Source organism: Hemicordylus capensis, chromosome 14 (assembly GCF_027244095.1).
Source record: "Hemicordylus capensis ecotype Gifberg chromosome 14, rHemCap1.1.pri, whole genome shotgun sequence".
Classification (NCBI taxonomy): domain Eukaryota; kingdom Metazoa; phylum Chordata; class Lepidosauria; order Squamata; family Cordylidae; genus Hemicordylus; species Hemicordylus capensis.
The window spans coordinates 16,049,462-16,055,390 of record NC_069670.1 but is presented as its reverse complement, the minus strand read 5'-3'; the positions used below and the strand labels follow the sequence as shown (position 1 = coordinate 16,055,390).

The following is a 5,929-nucleotide window of genomic DNA, read 5'->3' as shown; positions in this document are numbered from 1 at the left end:
TTTATTTAGAGCAGGGATCCCTTCAACATCTTCTCAATCAGTGATTGTCCTGGGGGAAAAAAAAAACAGTACAAAAATCTGATTCACCATAAGAAAAAAGTGTCAGTGAAAGTGTCCTGGCAGCTTCTGATTCAGGCCTCTAGGTTGAAAAATCCCTCTAGATTCTGGTCGCTAGTCAGAGGGAGTAGAAGCCCCCAAACAGTCCGAGATTATTATCTGATCCCACCTGGAATATGGGAATCCCACTTTTGTGCCCATTTTATGGCTGTTGCAGATGGTCCCAAAATGATTGATGATACAGTGCATGCTCCCATCCCTGTTACGCCTGGGGAGATTAATGAACTGGTTGGGCAACAAAGTTCTGGGAAAGCGCCTGGAGGTGATTTTGTCCCCAGTGAAAAATTAATTTGGCATGGTGGGATCCAGTATTAGCATCACTCTTTACGTCTATTAACCAAACTGCATGTATACCTCACGACTGGGGATTGTCTATAATTATCCCGATCTTTAAACAAAACTGACCCAGCTAACTATTGACCAATTAGCCAATTAGCCAATATCAACCAATTCTCTATCACTGGTAAACCTTATGCCAGAAACTTAAATAGGAAGCTCCTTGACTGGTTTGACCGAGAAAGTGTACTGGTGGATGAGCAGGCAGGCTTTAGAGCTGGATGGTCTACTGGATGGTCTACTGATGATCTACTGGATGGTCATCTACTAGATGATCTGGATAGTCCAGAGGCACTTAATTATTAAGTACAAGAACAAGCAGCATCTCCTGGTAAGCCTGGAAAAGACTGCTGCCTGATAACTGGAGAACCACTGCTGGTCCTTGTAGAAACTTCTGAGCTAGGTGGACCAATGGTCCGACTCTGTATAAGGCAGGCAGCTTCCTGTGTCCCTATGTAACATAACCAACAGATGACCATTATGATGAAAAGTAATTTTTTTTGGAATGGAAACAAAACAAGGCACGAATCATTCCCAAGGAGTATTATGCAAAGGGAGAAAGCAACATGGATGAAAGAGACCATGCAAGTGTGTGAGAGAGGTGGGTGGTTGATATTTCTAGAACATTCTTCTCTCCCTCAAGCAATGTTTGCACAGTTTTGCTAGTTCACCTGGGTTCAAAATTCAGGGGCTGAACTAAATGCTTCTGTTGCCTTTCCCCGTGACTTTGTGCGTGCCCATTTGAAAGACCTGAATAAAGGAGCCCCAGATGAAGTGCATAAATAAAGAGAAGTCAAATTGAAAGCAGAGGCAGGAAAGAAAGAGAGCTAGGCCTGGTTTTCAGGGATGCCAAAAAAACCCTTTTCACCCACTGACTCCAGTTAGGGTAGAGGGATCTCTGCATATCTAAACCCAGGACTATACATCCCACTGTGGAATTGGGTCATTCTTCTTCTTCCTAGCTAGATAGTCCATTAGAATTTAGCAAGGGGACAGGCAGACGCTGTCTCTGCGTCCAAGGGCTCCACCATAGCGGCGCCCAAGGAGACCGTTGCCGTAGCCATATCCACCATAGCCGTAACCACCGTAACCACCGTAACTGCCATAACCACCATAACCACCGATGATTCCGGAACCACCCACAGCACAGGGAGTGTTGCCTCCCACGGAGACGGGCTCGCAGCTAGCGGACAGGATGGGTCCTGGGATGGTCACAACAGAGGCGGGTGGCTGAATCACAATCTCTGCTGGGGGGATCTGGTTGATGCAGGAAGGGAAGACTCCAGCTAGGGTGCCCAGGTTGCCAGAAGTTTCAGCTCGTCCGCCAGCACCCTAGCCATAGCTGAGACTTCCATAGCCATAGCCGAGACCTCCGTAGCCGAGACCTCCGTAGCCGCCACCGCAGAGACTTCCTCAGAGACCTGCTGATCCAAAGCCAACGACGGGGGTGGAAGCGCAGGATGGGACGGTGCAGGATGGTCCACAGAGAGGCATGTCTGGTGAGTAGAGGTGAGTCTGAAAGAATGCAAGAGGGAGAACAAATTATATGATCCATGAGAAATTCCGTGAATGGCACAGATTCATGTACAATCCCTGACTCAGTATACGGCAGCTTCCTATGTGGAAGGGAAGCACTAATGATACAATCCTGGAGAAATGATTCACTCAGTGTTCCTCTGTAACTGGGCTGCACTGCTTCGTCCTGCCAGATGTTGGTGGAATACAACTCCTAACATCCACAGCCACAGTGGCTAATAGTAAGGGATGCTGGGAGTTGTAGTCCCCCATCTGCAGGAGGGTGGAAGCTGTGCAGCCCAGTTCTACAGCAAAGGATGCCGGGAGAAAGAAATTTCAGGCACTGGAAAATGATCACGCCTGATGAGTGCTTTTCTGTCAGGCTACTAGATTCTGTGCATCCAAAATGTATACTAGCTGTAGACTTCTGAAGATCTCTCCATGGCAGAGAACCCACTTCACATGCAGAAGGTCCCAGGCAGCATCTCCAGGTAGGGCTGGGAAAGACTCCTGCCTGGAACCTGAGAGAGCCACTGCCAATCAGCTAGATGGATCAAAGGTCTGGCTCAGTAGAAGGCAGCTTCCTATGTTCTGCTTGACCAAGTTTGGTCTTCCGGGATTAAGCCCAGATATTATTCACCCCTTGACAGCAGCCATCTCCACCACTCCAAAAGCATGATAATAATTTCATAGCAGTGTCAACTGTCATGGCTTCCTCCAAGGAATCCTGGGAAATGTTGTTTGGATTCCATTCGAGGTCCCTAGCCCCTTCTCAGACAACAAAAATCCCTTAGGTTTCATGGGGGAGAGAGGATAACAAACTAATTTAAAGTGTGTAAGTTAGATACACCCAAAGAAGCCCAAATGTGAGGAGAATGTTTAGCTTCTCAGCCAACATCTGGACCATCCGAAGACTCAAACACCTCCAGAAATATATTGGGCGATGAATCCAAGAACCCCATAGCACAAGATGGAAATGCAAGCATCCATCTCACAAGGCTAACCGTCTCAGTAAAGTGATATTTCAGGAAGTATAAATGAAACGGCTTGAACAAGCCAAGCTTACCTGTTCCTCGAAGGAGTAGGAAGGCAAGAGAAGGCAAGAGATGAGTTGATGGTTGATTGTGGAGAGACGGAGGCTTTTATACTCTGCTCACGGTGTCCTTAATGGCTGAGAGACACCCCTTTGCACTCATGATCTTTATTATCAAAATCGGCTGGTTTCATCACATCCAAGATTACTCTAATTACCCCAAAGATTTCAGAGCAAAAAACAAAATTATGCTGGCATCAGCTAAAAGTGGAAACACCCAGATTGCCTTCCTTCTTCCCGGAATGTTCCTTAACGCTATACATTTTGGAATGCCGTCTTGGAAGTAAGCCCTACTAAACACAGATTTCCCTCTAAGTAAATATGGAATGGGTGAAGCTGTTTGCAAGGGGTGGTGGTGGTTCGCAAAAGGAATGGTTCCAGTTTTGATCATGACAAGGACCTACTATGCAGCTGTTTCCATAGCACAGAACATAAGGCAAGGCCTTCTGGACAGTTGTTGAGGAGCACCAGTCACAGAAGGCGGTTGTCTCTTTTTTTGGTGGGCGGCCCCATTGGACTTTGTGTGGGATACAGATAAATTCCATATAAACGTTTAGCCAGTGTTCATATTTTAAAAAACCACTTCAGGCCTCTCTTTGTTTTTCCCATATAGGTTTATTCATTTCAGGAGGATTTAGGTATTGGAACATTAGATTTCTGGATCCATTTGGAGGTACCCAGTTCATTAAGGGGCACCAGATTATATTTGGGTGGTGATGGCAGTAGATATTTCTTTCTAAAAACCAAAGAAAAGAAATGAAAGGTATTCTAAAAGAGAAGAAGAAAACAGGAACACAGGAAGCTGCCATTAATGGTCAGACCTGTGAACTAAGGGTGTGCACGGAACCAGCTGGTCTGATTTGGTTCGAATCGGACTGGGCCAGTACGCAAATGGGCTGGGGTGGTGGTCTGGTCCGGGGTCGACGTCGAACATGTTTCGACGTCATGAACTGCTTTGATGCTGAACACGTTTGCACATCCCTACTGTGAACCCAGCGCCTTCTACATACAAACTAGAAGCTCTCCCACTAAACTTTGGCCCCATCCCCCCAAATGAATAGGACAGGTGCACAGGAAGCAGCCTTATACTGAGTTAGGTCATTGGTCCACCTCACTCAGTATTGTCTACACGAGGGCTGATCAACTTCGGCCCTCCAGCTGTGCTTGGACTACAACTCCCATAAACCCCAGCCACAATGACCAATATGAAGGGATTCTGGGAGTTGAAGGCTAACGTCTAAAGGACGGTCAGAGTGGAGCAGACCTGGTCTACACTGACTGGTAGCAGCTCTCCAAGGTTTCAGGCAGGCATCTTTCCCAGTCCTACCTGGAAATGCTGAGTGCCAGGGATGGAATCTGGGGCCTCTTGCATGCAAAGCAGATGTTCTACCACTGAGCGGTGTGCTTTCAACCTGAATTGTATTGACCTGGAGATGTTGGGGATTGACCTGGAAATGCCTGCATCTAAAGTGGATGGTTTCCCACCGAGCTACGATCATTCTTCTATAAAGTATTGACGTGGAGACGTCAGGGATTGAAAATGTGACATCCTGCATGAAAAGCAGACACGCTTCCACTGAGCTTTGACCCTTAAAACCCACACTGAGCTCCATCCTCATCCTTCTGGCACTATTGGTTAAAGTCTCCATCTCTTTCCTGATAAATTAAAGCTAAGTGGACTCTATTTGGCTGTAGGGATGTGCATAAAACCAGTTCTCCCGGTTCGGTTCGGGTCCGAACCGGGTCCGGACCGGACCGGGGAGGTTCGGTTTTGGTTTTGCCGGACCACCCCCCCGGTCCGGTTCGGATCCGAACCGGTTCGGATTACAAAAAGTGGCTGGTTTTGAAGGGGACATTGTGTTCTACCTGCCACCCAAATTTCAAGTCGATTGGACCTTCCTCTGATTTTTTACAATTTTTTTTAAAAAAATAATTCTTGCCCATAACTCACAATGTGGAGCCCTTAGGGGCAAAAGAGCTGGGGTGAGTGGTAGCCACCCATGGGTGTCCTCCACCCCAAAAATCCCAAGGCAATTGGTTGCTCCTAGTATTATTGGTGAATTTTTGAAAAAATTTTTTTTTCCTTTGGCTAGAATGGGGGTTTGGGGCTGCCCCAGACCCGCCTCTGTGGGGTGGCAGCACCCCCAAAGTGGGTCCGGGGCCATGGCAAAAATGCCCTCAGTCCCTCCCTGCAATCCCCGTAGAGATACGAGTGATGGTTCTGTTGTTTTTATGAGGTGTTCTGAGTGTAGATTCTATGATAGCTAATGAGATTTCCAATGAGACACCATGAATCCACTCTCATTTGCTATCACAGAATCCACACTCACTCAGAACACCTCAGAAAAACAACAGAACCATCACTCCTATCTCTACGGGGATTGCTGGGAGGGACTGAGGGCATTTTTGCCATGGCCCCGGACCCACTTTGGCGGTGCTGCCACCCCACAGAGGCGGGTCTGGGGCAGCCCCAAACCCCCATTCTAGCCAATGGAAAAAAAAATTTCTTCAAAAATTCACCAATAATACTAGGAGCAACCCAACAATTGCCACCCCATCTTTTTGGCCCCTCTCTCTGGGCGCCCTAACACGTAACACCTAGTCAGTCCATCTTAATGCCTACCTACTACCACCACTCCTGTCCAAGCAAGTAAGAGGAGGACACTCAGAGAGACAACACCCACTCTCTGATCTAACAAAAAGGCCACTGCTGTGCTGCCTGCCAGCACAGCAGCAGCAGCGGAGCAGCACACTAAGCACAAGAGCAGCACACACAGAGAAGAAGCAGGAGGCGGAGCAGCAGACCTGCCGCTCTGCATGATGGGTGATGTGACGCCCAAAGAAACCACCGCCTCACTCAGTGCCTGC

The 5,929-nt window shown here is 47.7% G+C and overlaps 1 pseudogene; it reads right to left on the bottom strand.

The window, feature by feature from the left end:
• Nucleotides 1-1,323: 1,323 nt before the first annotated feature.
• On the bottom strand, nt 1,324-1,947 carry LOC128336924 (shematrin-like protein 2; annotated as a pseudogene).
• Between the last annotated feature and the right edge of the window lie 3,982 nt (nt 1,948-5,929).